A 19,889-nucleotide genomic window follows, 5' to 3' on the forward strand; every position below is an offset into this window, starting at 1 on the left:
CAATCATTCCTTCTTCACATTTAGAGTGCATATCATATGGCAGGCCCTGGCACTCTGATGGTAAGTTATGCTCCCTTCCTTTTTTTTTTTTTTTTATGCTCCCTTCCTTTTAAGCAGGTCACTATCTAAGAGATGACTGATATATAAACATATTTTTGAAAAATTGGGGTAAGAGCTAGAATAGATATGCTCTTGCATAATGCAATTGGGTCTCAGGGGAAGGAGGGACCTACATTGTTGTGGGGCTCAGAAGAGACTTCAAAAGATGACACTACTGTGGCATGTTTAGGATAAAGAGACAGTCTTACAAAGGCACAGAGATAGAAGAAGACATTGTTGCAACTGAACAACTCAGTAAAAAATAAATAAATTTCAGGCAATAGAATATAAAGTCTTCACAATGAAAATAGTTGCTTTACAATGTCATTTTTAAATTAGGTTATTTGGGTCATAATTAAAATTTCCAATTTACTGTCTATTATTTTACCACATAAGAATGCAGAGCCCTTTTTTTGAAGTATTACAATACTTACAGAAGACTGTTAAGAGGAGACTCCATGTATGTTAAAAAGAATTTTACTGAGATAATCTTAGTGTTTGTCAGTGTTTCTCTCCTCTCCTGAAATCTTATTTCTTCAAAAGCAGAACTGTACAAAGCCGAATAATGATTTCTTTTTTTTCACAATAATTTTCCCCATTACCTATCAGAGAAATGACAGATAACTATTTTCAAAGTATGTCATTAATGGTTGAGAAATTAAATAAGTGAAAGCTTACCAATATTATCATTAATTTAGTGTACAATCTTAGCCCAGTTATACTCCACTAGATATATTCTCAGCTGTCTGACAAGAGAACTGAACATCTAAATTAGGAGACATTATCACTGACCGTAGAGCCAAGAAGGGAAAACAAATAAAAGGAAATCTTGTAATCACCAATCCACAGGAATGACCTTGGGTTTATGGTCTCACCATGCCAGACATCACATTAACCACAGGTAAAGCAAGGAAAAATAGAGGTAACAATTCTCACCACATATTTCATGGAGATGAAGGTATAGTTAATGAGAAAATGTCAGTAAAATGTTTTAAGCTCCCTTGAAGGAGGACGTTATATAAATATAGAGCAATATTATTAGTCATTTTAATGGGTTGGGAATTTTTACTGCTTGAGAAAGATACCCTGTATGAATTATGCTGGCCTTGCATTGCTGTATATCCCTTGCTTTACAACACAGCAAAGGTATTTGAAACTTCTAACTTTCTATTATCTCTGAATAGTGAGGATGTGGCAGTCTCAAGTAAGAGCTCTGTACCTAGAGTTCCAAAGTGATAATTTGATATTGAATGGCTTTTGAACTCCATGGCTATGGGTGTCTGTGTTGAGAGATGTATTATTTATTATTGCTACATACAAAAGAAAATCACAATAAAAAAGGCAAATGCTGAACTGGAGAATACAACCTCTTGGTCAGATCAGTGGCTGTAGAAATCCCAGGGCAAACATTATTCTAATAACTCAGCAGCCCCGTTCCCTTTACTCTCTCAAGCAATAAAAGGCCAAACAAATCATTACAGGTTCAACCAGAGAGCAAAGCTTTCGAAGATGACAATCTACTGTTCATTTCACACAGCGGCATTGAGTGATGTTGGAACCCCCAATAGGAAGGCAGTATTGTATATTTCTCAGAGGACTAGATTTTACCAGTCTGTTTCAAAAAGGGAAACTTAAGGCCCAAGTTTGTGTGAATATATCCAGAGGGGCACATTTCATTTTTTCTCTGGCAAATATACTGATATGGGTAGTGCTGCTAGGAAAAAAGTGCTATATAGTAGGGAAATTTCTTATTACTTTAAGGACTGCGATGTGCAGTACTTCCTTTGCAAAACTTCTCCTTTGCAAAACTTCCTGCTTGAATCACATTGGAAACCTTAAGCAGCTAGCATAAGAACTGCCTCCATTCTCTACCCTTAAATTCTTAAAGATTTGGCCCCCATTCTCTGTATTGTCATTGGTCACATTTCTGTACAACTTGTCTTATGTTTTTTTCCCCTATTCTGTCACCTTCCATGTCCTTGTTGTTTCATGGCATCCACATGGATATCTTCACCTTGGAGTCACATAGCCTTGCCCTTCCTGACTCAGGAGAACTTTATTCTGCTTCAGTTAACCTTCTCCTGTTACTGATCCCCAGACCACATCATCTTTCAGACTCTTCAGTCTTTGAAACTATAAGTCCTTAGATTCCCTTCCTATTCCTTTTCTTTCTTTATGTCAGCATCCTATGCCTTTACCTTTCTCACGAAGTTGTGGCTTTATTGTGACCTTCATTCACTTGAATCTTGCCATTTCTCATGATCTCTCAGTTTCCTCTTGACATAAAGCCCTTTCCAACCTAGCTTGGATCTCAAAGTCAGTAAGAGCTCTCTCTCTAGTGCGTTCCATTTTTCTGTTCCCCTGTCCTTCCACTGACATGACTTGGACAGTTTTGAAAATAGAATCAACTCCTGGGTTTCTGTGTTCCTGCTTCCTCTAAGAAATGTCATGTAACAATGGTGATAGCCTCATAACCCTTGTATGAGCTCCACACTCAGCCAGACTTGGGACTTTTTCAGAAACCTCAGTTCTATTATTTAGATTCTCTTCTTTCTCATGTTCTCCAAATCATCTTTTCTGCATCCCTCCCAGCAGATGATTTATAACATATAATTCACTGAGATTATGAGACATGGATTTCCCCAGCTTCTCTTACTTCAAGATCAAAATCTATATTCCCTATTCCTGTAATCCTATCATTAGTAATCAGGGGTGACACTAAAAATATTTAACAACTAGGGAGGAACCGACGCCAAATGATCAGAACTAGAATTGTATGCGTTTGAGGCCTTCTGCTGGGGCTTGGTGTCAGGGAGGGATGGAAAACAGGTCGTGACCAAGGAGAGAGCACTGAGGCAGGTGCATTCAGATCAGCAGTCACACAACAACCACTGTGAAAGTGTTTTGGTATTTTCAAAACAGCTTTATTGAATCTTTCTCCCTGTTATACAGAAAGAATCTCCTCCCCCCAAAACACACATGCGCCTGCACACAGAACACTTTTGTGGAAGCCTCACACTTTCTCTGGCATTTTGTTAAGTGTTCTCTTGAGGGCCAAAGTCTAACCATCTATCTGTAAACCACTCATATTTTCATTATCATAAAACTATCATTCGCCTTAACTATCTTTTCACTTACCATCTTTTAATTTTTAACCTCCTTAGAAGATTTATTCACCTAACCTTGCATTTAATTTCAACGCACTTCACTGCGGCTCCTGACCTTACTTCTGTGAAGAAACACCATTAGCTTGGCCTTCAGTGGCCCCTCACCTGCTAACTTTCAGGTTTCCCTTTTTCATCCCATCCTGCCTGACACACTGGGGGCACTTGGACTTGTTAACACTCTTCTTCTCATAGTTTTTCTCTTTTTTGGTTTTTATGACACATGTTCTCAGACTCCATTTGCTTTCAGGACATTATCTTCTGGGCTCCTTCCATGGCTGTCCTCTCTGCATCTATCTCTTAAATGTGGGTGTTCTGCAGACTTATGTTCTCAGTCCTGTTCCTTACATTCTTTAGTCACTTCCCAGCTTATGTTATTGAGGACTACTGCTTTGGATAGTTGCCCACCCCCTATCCTTACACCGGTAAATACACTTTTGCTATACAAGCATGCACACATTTATACAAGTTGAGCCTTATGTGTCTAGCCATGATCTTTTTTCCTTTTGTCTTATTTGGGATTGATTGAGCTTTTGAGGACTACAACAAGTTTATAATTTTCATAAAATTTGAGAAGTGATTTGCTCAAAATTTAAATTTTGTTTTCTGCCCCATGTCTTTATCCTATTTTCTGGGGATTTCAATTATTGCTCTATTGGAATGTTGAAAATTATCTCATAGATTATTGAGGGCCTTATTTTCCTTCATTTTTAAAAATTTTTTCTTCACATTAAGTAATTTCTATTCATCTAACTTTGGGATCACTGATTCTTTGCCATCTCAAATCTGCTATTGTTCCCTCAAGTGATTTTTTTTTTCCATTTCAGATATTTTACATTTTAATTTCTGGAGTTTCCATTTCTTTTTCATAGTTTACACTTTCCCATTGATATTCCTTACTTACTCATGTTTAATACTTTTTATTATTTGAACATATCTTCTTTTGATTATTTCAACCTATTTATAATACATATTTTGAAGCCTTTTTTGCTAAATCAAACATCTGCACCAATCAGACTCAGTTCTTATTAACATTTTTTACCCTGAAAATGCCTGACAATTTCCTGACCCTTTTATATATAATATCTTTTGTTTGAAAGTTGAACATTGTAGAAAACACATTGTAGCAGCTCTGGATTCTGTTTTTTTCCTCTGAAGGATGTTGGTTTTATTTTGCTTTGCTTTACTTTAATAAGCAATTACCTTGCTTGGGCTCAAACTGCAAAATAGTGTGCAACCACTAATATCTCATATCGGGTTTTTCTTTGTGCTTTTTATTTATTTTTATTTTTTAGTATATGTGCCAAATTGAACACTTTATTTTTTAAATATTTATTTATTTATTTATTTATTTATTTATTTATTTATTTATTTATTTGAGAGAGAGGGAGACAGAGTGCACAGCGCAGGGGGGTGGGCAGAGGGAGAAGCAGACTCCCTGCTGAGCAAGGAGCCTGATGTGGGGCTTGATCCCTGGACCCAGAGATCATGACCTGAGCCAAAGGCAGATACTTAACCAACTGAGCCATCCAGGTGCCCCTCTTTGTGCTTTTTAAAATGTTTTCTGGATTCCTGAGGTCTTCCTTTAAGCTATATTGTTTAGTGATTATGCAATTACTTATACAGAAGTTATGTTGAAACATACCGAGCCAGAAAAGTTTCCACTTTTTGCCACTTGAGCATTGTTTAAGCTGAAGAATGCGTTAAAAGATACAGCATATTCACAGCTCTTTCCAGGGTTTTGATATTTACTGTGCTACCTAGCATCTCCTGTATACATGTTTCATTTTAGTTGAGAAGTTGTTCACTGATGTGTTTGTTGTTTCAACCATTTTATATCTGTTTCTACATGAGCGAGTCTCTCTTATTTCAACTATTTATCCTTAAGGGCTTAGCTGCTTTGTTGGTTACCCCAAACGCAATTTACCATCTCCATCTAGTAAACCTGTAAGTTTACATTGCCTAAATTGTGGAGAATGGAGATATCTCTATGTATCCACCCCCCCCACCACCACCAATGAACAAAAAACTGGCCTTTTTATTTGATTCAGCACCAGATTTTCATGTGTAAACCGTTCTCACATCATTGCTGGCATTTTGTTATTTTCCCAAGGCCTGGAATGATTTCTTTTACTATTTTTATCTATGTTTAGATTTATCTTCTGTAGATTAGAATGGCCTGACTTCTTCATGTTGCCCTTACACAGAGTGGAATGCAGATAAAGATATTTAATCTTCAATTTTACTGAAAATTGTTTCTGAGTACAAAAATGAATCACCTTATGACTACAAAATTCCTTAATGGCTAAAACTAACTCCCTTAATTATTACAACTAACAAAAATAGTAATCTAGTTATATTACAAATACAAAAGTATAAACAAGATATAATTATTAATTTTTCTAATTTTTATATTTTATGATTTATTTCTCCATTTGAAGAGTACTTTTGCTGTGCTAATTTTTCTCCAAAGAGCTACCTTTGGATTCCGTGGACATATGAATTCACTTAGCACCACAAAAATGACCACTTCTACGGGGGCTTCGCCTTCCTTCCATTGAACATCTCTGCAATTCATACATGCTTTGAACGTGTCTGCCTGTTTTGTCAAAGTGAGCTTCTAAATCATAGCGTAGTTCCAAGCATCAGAGAAGATACTAAATGGGTGATTGCATAGTGTCAGCTTTCACATCATCAATGTACAGGACTTTATTTCCAGTCATTTTATTTATGTTTATGTTTGCAAGATTCCAAATAGTATGTCCTACTTCTGAGACAGGGTGATAAGAGATGTTTAGACATATGTCCCAATTTTTGGTTCAGAAAATGTGGTCAGATGAATGGATAAAGAAGATGTGGTATACATACACAATGAAATATTATGCAGCCACCAAAAAAAAGTGAAATCTTGCCATTTCCAATGACGTGGATGAAACTAGAGGGTATTATGCTAAGTGAAATAAATCAATCAGAGAAAGACAATTATCATATGATCTCACTGACATGAGGAATTTAAGAAACAAGGCAGAGGATCATAGGAGAGAGAGGAAAAAATTAAACAAGAAGAAACCAGACAGGGAGACAAACCATAAGAGACTCTTAATCATAGGAAACAAACTGAGGGTTGCTGGAGGGGAGGTGGTGGGAGGGATGGGGTAACTGGGTGATGGACACTGGGGAGGGTATGTGTTGTAATAAGCACTGGGTATCATATAAGATTGATGAATCACAGACCTGTACTTCTGAAACAAATAATACATTATATGTTAATTAATTGAATTTGAATTAAAAAATATTTTTCTCTTAAAAGACAATGTGGTCAAGTACTTATTACTAAAGTATTGAAAAGAAAGTTTTAAAACTATAATCTGTTTAAGATTTTTACAAGCTTACAGATTCTAGTAACAAAACAGTAAGTATTTTCTCTTTCATTTTTTTTTTGGTCTCATTTTATTTATACCTAAAAGAAGAGTTTCTTATCTAATTAGGTTGATATGAACTCACATGAAAATACTCATACATATATTCATATATACATATATACATTCATATATACATTTTTTTTTTTTTGGTGGCCAGAGATACATTTACAGTGTGTGTGTGTGTGTGTGTGTGTGTGTGTGTGTGTGCGTGCGTGCGTGTATGTGTGTGTGTGGCCCGGCTCGGGCTGCATCCTCAAGCGGGGTCTGCCCCTTGGTCCCAGGGCCTGGGGTCTGAGGGTCCCCGAGGTTGCTCTGCAGCCAGCCCTTGTCTCAGTGTTTGATCTCAAGGATGGAGGGGTTGTGGTCCAGGATGGCAAGGATTATCTTGTCCATGTACTGCCTCAGCCGGAAGTTGATCTCCTCCTGCTCCTTCAGGGCTTCCATGAGCTCATCGCGAGAGGCTGTGTCATATACATATATTCAAAAGAAGAAATATCATAATGGTTATTAGCATCATATGTAATGTTCTTGACATAAATTCAGTTTTTTTTTATTCCCCCAACTTGCTATTAACTTGACATTACATATCTCTTTTGCATTACTTTTCTTAGTAAAACAAAAAAGGAGGCATTAGCAAGGCAGGAATGTTACATTTTTTTTTTTAAAAATGCCTTTTGGCAATTAACTTTTCCTTGTTTTATGAAAGGCAGGTATTGATACACAAGCAAATTCTTGTGTGTTTCCTCTTTCAATATTAAAGCAATCTAAGAAGTCTTAGTTGTATTCTTCAGGCTAAATTCCCTGTAAACATGTCCCTATTAAGATCAATTGCAGTGCCTTTCTCTTAAAAGGATTCCAAACAAACAACAGTAAATCATGCAGCTAGTTTACCAGTATTGCAAATGTGCATGGGAATAACAGTAAACAGTATATTGAAAACAATTCTCTGAAACTCTGGAGAATAAAATGAATTCAGAGGACATGCAATAATGAGCTGCATTGCAAAGCTGGGATTAGGAGGGATACTTTTGCTTGGGAACAATATTTGACAGTATTTTTTAGATTTATTTTTTATTACAGCATGGTTAAGAATTTTCTTTCAAAATGTTAACCAAAATAAAATTAAACATGTTTCACATCAAAATGTAGCAGAGACAAATCAATGTAAATACATATTGTCTTAACCTAGTTAGACAAGAAATCTTTCTTTTGGGTGTAAGTAAAATGACAGTATTTACATTTATGACCTCTGTCTCATGCAAATTCCTTTCAATAGCAATATGATTCAATTTCTGTTATGTTTAAAATTCAACATTAATGAACTACTAGAAATGGGCATGTATGGGACAGGAAACTTTCTGTTGTTGATTCTTTTTTGTTTCGTTTTGCATTTATTCTGCAAAATTTACTCCTGCACCATAAGGTTTTGTTTCTTCAGTTTCTTCTGGGGTATCTTTTTCTTCTGTGCAACCTCCTCTTCTGGTTTAGGAACAATCTGCTCTTTTTCAGTAAGGATCATCTCAATGTGGCAGGGAGAGCTCGTGTATGGGTTAATCCGACCATGAGACTTGTATGTTCTATGCCGCATCTTGGGGGCTTTGTTCACCTGGATGAGCTCAATGACCACAGAATCAACATCTAAACCCTTACATTCAGCATTAATCTCTGCATTTTTAAGCATGTGCAGTAAAAATTCAGCACTCTTCTTGGGCCACCGACCCTGTGTCTAGCTCCACTGTCTGGCCTGGGCACACCTACCAACTCCACCATTGTAGCGACGGAATGGCACACACTGCTTCTGTAAAGTGACGTCTTTCAGATACTTGGTGGCTTTTGTATGGATATGCATATCCTTGATGGCCTGGGCAGTTTCATGTGTGTTCTTAAAGTGAACATGAAGATTTGAACCTCTTGATTTACATGATTTCATAGGTTTTTCTGGGTCAAACGAATAGCGAACCATTTTCAGAGGTCACCTCAGGCCGCTTAGGGGACTCTGTTGTTGATTCTTATAAATTAAAGCAAATTAATTAAAGATACCTTATCAACTCAATTTTTGGCCAGTCTCAGTTCTATGTCACTCTTAACATTTTTCTTCTTATTTCCTTTGATGAAAGGAAGTCATAAAAATTTAAAAACTGAGGGATAATACTATTCAAGAAATACGCACATGTTAACATCTTTTCCAACAAAAATTCTCTGAGGTGGTGCCAAAGAGAACACTTCATTTCTTAAGAAAGATGCAAAGATTTACATTTTTAATGTTAAAACAGCTAATATCTCAGTCTGAGTGCCAAACCTTTTTCAATCTAGATCAAATCCAAAACAATTCCAAAAAATAATAAGTCCATAAGGAATGCTATATAATGCTATTAACGTCATTAAGTAAGTTTAAATCAGCTTCCAAAGTGTAATTCTGAATTTACTGCAGAGTTCTTCATAATGTAAAAACAGTCTATTTGGTCAATTGTATACATAAGCTATCAACAGATTAATGATCTAGCTAGAAAATTTATTGTATTTTATTTGTTGGTAGCAGCTCCCTACAATCTTAGGAGGCTGAAATGAGAAGATATTTATTTATCTTTATTAAATAATCTCACAACTCATAACTATTCTACAATGCAGTATAACATATTATCACATATGCTTAATAAATGAATGAAAATATCTGAAGTTGTGAGATTTCACAGTATTACCACATTCAGGGTTACATCTTTGATTTGTAGTCTTTACTATTCAAAACTGCTGTTACAGAATTTCACTATTCTGAATAGAGGTTAAGGGGAAAAACCAGACAAGTTGGAAAAAAAAATTCCAACTGAGCAAAGGGAGTAAACCCTGAATGTTCAACATTTGCTTGTTTTGTTTTTCTATCAGTATCTTCTCTCTACATCCTAAAGGAATGGATATAGGAATTTTACATTAACCAGGAATTCTTCTTTTACCTTCTACTTACTGGAAGTAAATAGAAAGATGTAGAGATAGACAGATAGATGAAGAGATGGTTTCTAAAATAAAATTTAACAAATATACCCAGGGAGCCCAGTTGAAAAACTTTTGCTCTCTTGAAGTTTGTATCATAAACAAAATCACCACCAAGTATAATCACCATCCCCTTAAACCACAGAGAATCTTTAGGCATGTGTCAGTGGGATGCTTTAGTGTGTATCCAGTTTTGTTTTTGTTTTTCTTATGGTCTTACATCTGTGACCACACTGTTCTCTCCAACTAATGTTTTACTTGTTAGAGCATCGTTTCTGGAAATAGTGCAACATACTTTTTCATTCCATGAATAAAATGTTTACTGAAAAGGGGGTATTTTATGCTATGATAATTTTCCTGGCCAGACAGAATGTAACAATAAATATTTGTTTTACTCCTGATCCCCACAACAGGAAGATGTATGCCAAAACTGTGGTTGTAAAAAGCATTTCCTCAGAAAGGGATAAGGATATAACCATGGATTTGATTGTATATTCTAGTCTATAAAAGGTATCAGAGTCACCAATCATCAGCCAAACTTTTCCTTCCTCTTTTTTATTTTTTTTTTTTGCCTTTTATCTAATAAAATGCATGAACTTTGAGGCAGGGGAAAGTAATAGAGAACTTTACCATACAACTCTTAGTTTTAAAATTGTTACCATTAAGTATTTTTCAAACCTTAGATCAGTGTTTTGTGAAAACCTTTAAAAAATGTAGATGCTTTGAGATACATATAAGTGAATAAAAAGTCATTGTTCCCTCTATCTAAAACTTTTAATAACTATTATAGCTCTTGATTGGACCCTTATAATTAGTTACAGCACTTGAGGATCACTATTTTTATTCTTAGCAGTCAGAGAGGAGGAAGCCAGAGTACCTGGATGGTCAAATAGTTATATCAGAGATGATTCTAGAATAAGAGAATCAAAATTTCAAGGTTAAAAAGAACTTCTAGATCAAAATCCTATCTGTTTCTTAAATCTGTTTGGACCTCTCTGCCATGCCTTTGCTGCTAATAATAGGTTGAATATTTGCTATCTCCTGTAGCATCCTGGTCTATCTTTGAATGTCTCAGTTTTAGGTATTCATTCTAGAAATTGAGTTGGTATTTGTTAATGATGAAACATCTTGTGTTGGTCCTAATTCTACTTTATGTGGAAGTATAGTATAAGCATAATCCCTTTTCTGTACAATAATCTTTCCAATGTTTGAAAAAAACTACCAGATTCCTAGTTAAGCCTTCTCATCCACATGCTTAAAATTAGTCATCTTCTCAACTTTGTCCCACTTCATACAACATTCCAAATTCCTGGTTGTTCTCTTTGGCCCTGGGTCCAGTGCACCACTTCAAATGTGGAGCCGAAAATTGAACACAGTTCTCCAGATTTAGCAAGGAATAAAAATAAGAAGCAATGTTTTCCCTATAATTAGGATTCAAATACTATATTATATCTCTTGATTGATAATGTTATTCAACATCGATTTCCTCTCTAGTTGTTCCATTTGTTATTGAAAGTGGAGTATGAAAGCATATATGAAAGTTGAACTGCATATTTCTTCAATTCTTATATCATTTAATGCCATCACATTGGGGGTTATGGTTTCAATATATGAACTTCGGAGAAGCACATTCAGTCCATAACAAACCTGTGAAAAACCCCAACTAATATCATACTTCGTGATGCAACTATGAATGCTTTCTCCTGAGATTAGAGAAAAAGAAAGATAAACACTCCCAACCTTTTCTATTCAACATTTTACTATACATTTTATGCAGGAAAATTCAACAACAGTAACAACAAAAATGCCCAAATTGGAATGGAAAATGTAAATCTAAGTCTATTTTCAAATGACATGATATTGTGTATAGAAAATTACAAGGACAACCCAAAACACTGTTATAGATGATAAATAGAGTCAAGGTGATAGGATAGAAATTGATAGACAAAAATCAATTGTCATATCGTCATATAGAAAATTAACTTAGAATGGATCAGAGACTTAAATGTGTGAAAGCCATAAAATTCTTAGAATAAAACATAGGTGAACATCTCCATTATCTTTGGTTAGTCACTGATATCTTGGATAATAATAAAGCACAAGCAACTGAAGAAAAAGTAGATAAATTGGGCTTCCTAAAAATTGACACTTTTGTGTTTTAATGGATACTTATCGAGGAAGTGAAAAGACAACTGACATAATGGGAGAAGATATTTGCAAATCATATAATTGATAAGGGGTAGTGTCCAGAAGACATGAAGAGCTGTTATAAATCAAAAACAAAATTGGGGCGCCTGGGTGGCTCAGTTGGTTAAGTGTCTGCCTTCAGCTTAGGTCACGATCCCAGGATCCTGGGATGGAGCCCTGAGTCAGGCTCCTGGCTTAGTTGAGAACCTTTCTCCCTCTCCCTCTGCCCCTCCCCCCTGCTCGTGTTCTCTCTCTCTCTCTCTTTCTATCTCAAATAAATAAATAACATCTTAAAATAATAACCCAATTTAAAAATGGGTAAAGGATTTAAATAGACATTTCTCTAAAGAAGATATACAAATGGCCAATAAGCCCATGTAAAGATGTTCAGCATCCTGTTCATTGAGGAAAAACAAATCAAAACCATATTGAGGTACAACTTCACTTCCACTATAATGGCTATAATTAAAGAGGCAGTGTCACATGTTGGAGAAGATGTAGAGAAATTGGAACCCTCTTACATTGCTAGTGGGGATGTAAAATGTATACAGAAATACAATTGATTTTTGTGTATCAATTTCTATCCTATAATCTCAAATCTGTTTATCATCTCTAATAGTGTTTTGGGTGTCTTTAGAATTTTATATATACAAATGTCTTGTTTGGAAAATATTCTGGCAGTTTTACGCATGTTGAAACATAGTTATTATATGACCCACAAATTCCACACATAGGTATATATCCAAGAGAATTTAAAACATATGTTTACATAAAAATATGTGCATCCATGTTTATATAGCATCCTTATTCATAATAGCCAAAAAGTGGAAACTCAGTGTTTATCAACAGGTGGATGAATAAACAAAATGTGGTATATCCATACTATATAATATTCAGTCATAAAAGGAATGAGGTATAGATTCATACTACAACATGAATGAATCTTGAAAACAGTATGTTAAATGAATGAAACTCCAGGCAAAAGGCCACACATCGTATGATTCTACTTATGTGAAATATTGGGAAGAGGCAAATCCAGAGACCAAAGGAGACAGGATTAGTTGTTTCCAGGGCTAGGGGAGTAACTGTTAATAGGTAGGGGTTTTCTTTTTGGGGTACTGAAATGTTATGGAAGTAGATAATTTTGATGGTTGCATGAATATATGAAAAAGCACTGAGTTATACAGTTTAAAATGTTAAATTTTATGGAATATGAATCATATCTCCAAGTTGTTCTTGCCTAACTTGACCATTTTTGTGGGCACTTAAGTATTCCTCTATGCCTTGACTAACATAAAACTATCAACATTTTGCAGGGCTTTGCTTCAGGTAGATAAACTTGTGCTACAAATAGATGCCATGAGATACTCTCTATGTAAAGAAAGCCTTTTTCTTCTTTTTTTTTAATCCCTTGACATTTCTTCAAAGTAGTTCCATTTAAGTTCCACATTGCTGGTCTCTATAATCTCTGAAAATGCTATATATATATATATAATGTCAAGAATTACACAACTTTCTTATGGAGTGCTTCATCCTTCTTATGGAATTTCTGAAGTACTTCAATAAAGAAAAAGCTTGTATTATGGCCCTTTGAAAGACTCAGTTCCTGACAAAGGGCCAAACTGGACAAATAATCCTATATGTAGAGTGCAGTTTCATCTTCAGTGATGCTATTTAAACACAGTATAAATTTTACTATTTTAATATTTTATATACAAAATCAGGTAGGGAACATTTTCCCCCAAGTCTTCTCCCCATTCTAATAGTCTTGGTATAACAAGAAGGAAAATGTATACCATTGTTACTTATTTAATATTTATGAAGTAAAAAACATTGCAACATAGGTGGAAACAAGTTTGATCAGTCCATGCATTGCTGTGAATTTTAGTGATGAAGTATTGAATGTAAGGAACAGTAAGTTGGCAAGAAAGAGCTGGACATGTTATGATCATTTTGATGATTATTTTTTTCTCTATACCTCTTACTGTTATATTTAATTTTGATGATACATCTCAAAATGTTTGCACCTGAATATTCCTCCCAGACACTCTGCTAGCATAAAATTGTCCAAGGTTCTGACAACTGCTTTTCAAAATATCCATGCGCTCTAAATAGGTACTTTGATTTATTTTCTAATCAAATAATAATATTCTTGACATGAAACTAGAGTATACAAACACAATGTATCAGGCAGTTTGATCAATCATATATTCCTATGGGATTTTTCCAGAAGCATAAAAGTGCAGCTTCTACTCCTTGAGATATTCTACATGCATACATGAAGTATATTCATTAATGAGTGTTAACATAAGAAAATAGTATGAAGAAGACCTGTAAAGGACATGAGTCAAATAGGTGTGGAGTGCTGTTAAAGACCCTTGCCATCTAAGGACTAGATCATTGAAACTGCCTGGAGATATGATTCTTACCCTCTAGCTTCATTCATCTTTTTCAGTCTGTATACCTCTGATAAATCAGACTTCCTGAAGCACTTCTTTTGCAAGACCTATAAAATCTTAAAATAATGATTATGCATGACACTTATAGAACATTTATATATATATATATATTATCTCACCTAATTTTTACAGTATCCCTATAAACCAGGCAGAACAGGTCTTACTATAAGAGGAAAACCAAGTCACAGAGGTATAAAATTACTTATCAGAAATAGTTCAGATACAAATAAGTTAAAGGTAAAAGTGTGGAAAAACACTGATCAGGTAGACAGTAATCAAAAGAAAGGTGGATTAGCCATTATTGATAAATGGAACAAAGTAGACTCTAGGCAGTGAACATCAGAAGTTATATTTTGTGTTGATAAAAAGGTCAAATCACCAAGAAGCCATAACAATCCTAAATGTATATACATCTAAGAACATAGCTTTGAAATATATGAAGCAGAACTTGTTAGAATTGAAGAAAAAATAGTCAAATTCATAATTATAGTAAAGGACTTTAACAGTTTTCTCTCAGTAATTGATAGAAAAAGTAGACCATTAGTAAGGATATAGAAGGCCAGAAAAACACTATGAAACAATTTACGCTAATTGAATTTATAGAACACAATACAATAGCAAAATAATACACATTCTTTTCAAGTGCACAGGGATCATTCACCAAGATAGACCTTATTCTGGGCCATAAAAAAAAAAAAACCTTTATTAAATTAAAAAAATTGAAATCAAACTATGCTTCCTGACCTAGTAGAATTAATGTGTATTAAAGAACTGGATCTATAGTTTAAAACTCCAAAAACAAAACTACATGTATAGACAAATTCAAATGAATTTGAAAAAAAAAAACACTTAAGGAAGAAATACTATAAATTCTATATTTATATTAGAATATTCTGTATATATTATATCAAATTTTCCCTGAAAATAGAAGTAGGTCTACTTTCCAATTAATTTTAGGAGGGTATAATTACCTTATTAACAAAATCAGAGAAAGACATTTCAAGATAAGCCAACTACAGGCCTTTATATCGTCCCTCCTGAGTATAAACACAAAATTTCTCAAAACAATTTTATTAAATAGAACCCAGTGATACATAATATAGATAGTACATCATAGCAAAATATGTTTTATCCTGCCCATTCAAGGTTCATTAAACGGTTGAAAATCAGACAATGTAATATGCCGTATCAATGTACTAAAGATGTATAACCATATGATGTATTCAAAATAGATGCAGAAAAAAAATTTAGCCCCCATTCATTAAAATAAAAAAAATAACTCTCAGCAGGCTAGGAATATAAGGGAACATTTTCAACCATAAAATAGGCATCTACAAACAACTTATATTTAACAACAATAACAAAGTATATTTATTTACCAATTAAAGGACATTTAGTTGGTTTTCAGTTTTTGGCAATCATGAGTAAAGTTCCTACAAACATCCACACACAGATTTTTGTGTGCATGTAAGTATTAACTTCTCATAGGTAAATATCTAGAAGTGGCTTTTCTGGTACATATGATAAGTGCATGTTTAACTTTGTTAGAAACTTCCAAACCGTCTTCCACTTTTCATTTCCACCAACAATTTCTGAGTGAGCATCTCAGTTCTGCACCCTTGCCAGTACTTGGTGGATTATGGAGAACAACCCTACCATATCCACTCATTTTTCAGTGTCTTGTAGAGATTATTGCTTCAAGGACTTTCAGTCCTCCAGAAAGGAATCTTTATATATTGTGGATAAAGGATTTCCTGTGAGGTCTGAACTTCCTATGAGGTCCTTGCCAGTCTTCTTGCTGGGCTCTTAACCCGATTGCTAGTGGGTGTGACCTCTCCATTTCAGGAGATGCTGTGTTCTCTTTCCCTTAGATAACTCTTTCCTGTTTTCTGCTCTTTAGCTGTCTGATATATTTTCCCATATGGTGATCATCAATGGCACTTGCTGGGTGTTATTAAATATAATGAGGAGACTTGGAAACAACTGACAACCGACCATCAGTGATAGTTCCAAAAGCAACACAGCCTCCCCTGTTCTATATCATTTGAAATGGTGGATTTAAACTTCTACCATGGATCACCTTTGAAAGGCAGGTGGTCATTCTAACAATAACAGACCACTTCCTCTAGATGTGTTTGATGCTTTCCTAGAGGGTACCAGGTGGTTATTGAATAAGAACAAGGAAGAATCTATGCCAATATTTTTGTAAGCAAAAAAAAAATACATATATATATATATATATATATATATATATAGGTTTGATTCATCTTTGAGGGGCAAACTATATGGTAGTTATAAGTTCTATTATGTCTCTTTATGAAGATAAAATTATTCTCATTATATTGAATTGTTAATCATTAGGGTTATAATGCTGCTACTAAAATTTGTATAACAGATGTTTTGTAATGTTGCTGGAGACTCTTGAATATAAAACTTCTAATCATAGAGAAGTTAAAAAAAGTACACTCAGTAACAAAAATATATTCTTTTCAGAATTATACAATACTGCCTGGAACTTCAAATTAAAATCTTTTACTCATTCATATATAAAACAGATATATTCAGTAGCAAAATCTTGATACACTTTTCTGGATCAAAACGTGCTATTATCTAAAAAAATAGCTATTAATTTTTTTCCTTATTTCATACAGTAATAGAGACTTGTGAAATGCATGGAGGAGATGAAGAGATATCAACAGTAATCTTTCTTTCTTTCCTTTTAAATTCTTAGTTAGAGGAATTGATGATAATCCCAATATTTCAGGCACTGTGTTAGCTGAATGCTTTTCTGGCAAGGGGCATCTAAACCTGAGGTTGGTCCAGCAGAGGAATTGTGTTTGTACTGTCCTGATCGGCAGCTGAGGAAAAGTGGCAGGACAAAGGCAGAAGTGGGATGGAAAGAAGCCAGTGCCTTAGGTCCCCGTTATTCTGTGTGTTCTCCGGTTGTCTTCATGTCCGAAAACTAGTGTCCCCAATTAAGTTGTGAGTTGCTTGAGAACAAGGACTTTGGCTTCCCTGATAAACCACATGGAATTTCCATCAGTTACTGGCCACAGTGAGTGGCCCACTCCACCAACACAATTGCAGAGGCATGGAAGGTAAGGTCTTGCTCCTACACAGGCACCTTTACTTTTTTACCAACACATTCCCCTCCGGCTTCCCACAGTTACTAGTAACCATTTGCTCACCAAATGCAGGATCTAAGACTATTTTCCAGTTCTACCATCTCGAAACTCTATCTTCTCTTGGTCTTCATAACATAATACCCACTAACATTCTTCTATCCCCTGAGCTGTGTTCTTTTGTCCTCTGAACATAACTCTTCCCTAAGACTCCATCCTTTGAAGCAGTATGATACTGAAAAGAATGCAGTTTTTGGAGCCAGAATAACTGTGTTTAATTCTGAGATGCACCATTTATTAGCTGAGTGACCTCTTGGAGCCTCAGTTTTCTCAGCTTCACTTATTTTTTCTCCCATACTCTTCCTTGCTTTATGTAGATCCAAGTTTCTAACCTATGGCATTTTCCTTCTCTCTAAAGAACTTACTAGAACATTTCTTGTCAGGCAGGTCTACTGGCAAAATATTCTCTCAATATTTGTTTGTCAGAGGTCTTTGCTTCTCCCTCACTTTTGGAGGATAGTTTCAGGATACAGAATTCAGGCTGTTTTGTTGTTTTTTCTCCCTCTTGAAACTTTATAATATTTCACTCACTGTCTTCTTGCTTGCGTGGTTTCTAAGTAGATGTCAGATGTAATTCTTACCTTTGCTTTTCTATAAGCAAGTTCTTTCCCACACCCCAGCCCCTCAGCTTCTTGAAGGATGTTTTTCTTTGATTTTCTGTAATTTGAAAATGAAATGTTTAAGTATAGTTTTTCTGTTATTTATCCTGCTAAATGGTCTCTGAGCTTCCCGAATCTGTGGTTTGGTGTCTGAGGTTAATTTGGAGAAATTCTTAGTTGTTATTATTCCAAATATTTTCTTATTTTCTTTTCTCTTTCTTCTTCTTCTGAAATTTCTATCATGAGGATGTTACACCTTTGTGTAGTTGACCCACAGTTCTTGGATATTTTGTTCTGTTTTGTTTGGGGTTTTTTTCCAGTCATTTTTTTTTCTCTTTGCTTTTCAGTTTTGAAGGTTTCTATTGAGATGCCTTCAAGCTCAAAGATTCATTCTTCAGCCGTATTCAGTCTATTAGTAAGCCCATCAGAGGCATTCTTCGTTTCTGTTAGAATTTTTTTTATCTCTAGCATTCCTTTTTGGTTCTTAAGATTTCCATCTCTCTGCTTACATTGAACATCTGTTCTTTTATGCTGTCTACTTTACCCAAATGAGCCACTAGCATAGAAATCACAGTTGGTTTTGCATTCCTGGTCTCGTAATTCCAACATTCCTGAGATGTCTTTTTCTTGTATATTCTTGGCACCCTTGTTGAGATCCATTTGCTATAAACAAGGAATTATTTCTGGGCTCTACTCTTCTGTTCCATTGTGTCTGTTCCTATGCCAGTATCATACTGATTTATTAGTTTTTTGTTTGTTTGTTTGTTTATGGGGATTTTTTTGGTGAAGAACAGTTTTCTCTATATATCTCATGTCATTTGCAAATAGTGAGTTTTAGTTCTTCCTTTTCAATTTGGATGTCCTTTATTTCTTTTTCTTGCCCAATTGCTGTGGTAAGGACTTCAAATACTGTGTTGAATAAAAGTGGTGAGAGTGTCTTATTCCTAATGTGTCTTATTCATGATTCTAAAAGAAAAGCTTTTAGATTTTACCTTTGAGTATGGTGTTAACTGTGGGCTTATTATATATTATTGACCTAATATATATTATATGACCTTTATTATGCTAAGGTCTCTCTGTACCCACTTTGTTAACAGCTTTTATCATAAATCCATATTGAATTTTGTCAAATGCTTTTTCTGTATCTATTGAGATGATCCTAAGATTTTTATCTTTAATTTTGTTAATATGGTGTATCACATTGATTGATTTGCAGATGTCAAACCATCCTTGCATCCCTGGAATAAATCCCACTTAATCATAGTGTATAATCCTTTTAATGTATTATTGAATTTGGTTTGCTTATATTTTGTGGATGATTTTTGTGTCTATATTCATCGGGGATATTGGCTTCTAATTTTTTTTTCTTGTGTCATCTTTAGAGGCTATCAGTAGTGTTTCTAAGAGATACCAGTGGTTGATTGTCTTTGACATCTTCTGTGCCCTATCTCACATACACTTGGCCTAAATTTTGTTCTACTTTGCTGAAGCAGCTAAATACACATATTTAGCCTGATGGTACTTTATCTCAACTGTACTAGACATCTTTTTCTACCTAATGCCACTATAGGACTCCATTCAGACATTTGAGGTATGTACTAACCTTGAGGGTGATGGAACAAAAACCCTTTGGGAAATTCTCATCTAATAGAAAACCAAATTAGTTGGGGGCACTTGGTGGCTCAGTCAGTTAAGCATCCAACTAGATCTCAGCTCAGGTCCTGATCTCAGGGTCATGAGTTCAAGTCTTGCATGCCCAGCATGGAGCCTACTTAAAAAAGTAAAGATGAAT

General features: G+C 34.9%; 1 pseudogene; it reads right to left on the bottom strand.

The window, feature by feature from the left end:
- Positions 1 to 8,090: 8,090 nt before the first annotated feature.
- On the bottom strand, positions 8,091 to 8,648 carry LOC113924297 (annotated as a pseudogene).
- Positions 8,649 to 19,889: the final 11,241 nt, after the last annotated feature.

This window comes from Zalophus californianus, chromosome 2 (genome assembly GCF_009762305.2).
Source record: "Zalophus californianus isolate mZalCal1 chromosome 2, mZalCal1.pri.v2, whole genome shotgun sequence".
Classification (NCBI taxonomy): domain Eukaryota; kingdom Metazoa; phylum Chordata; class Mammalia; order Carnivora; family Otariidae; genus Zalophus; species Zalophus californianus.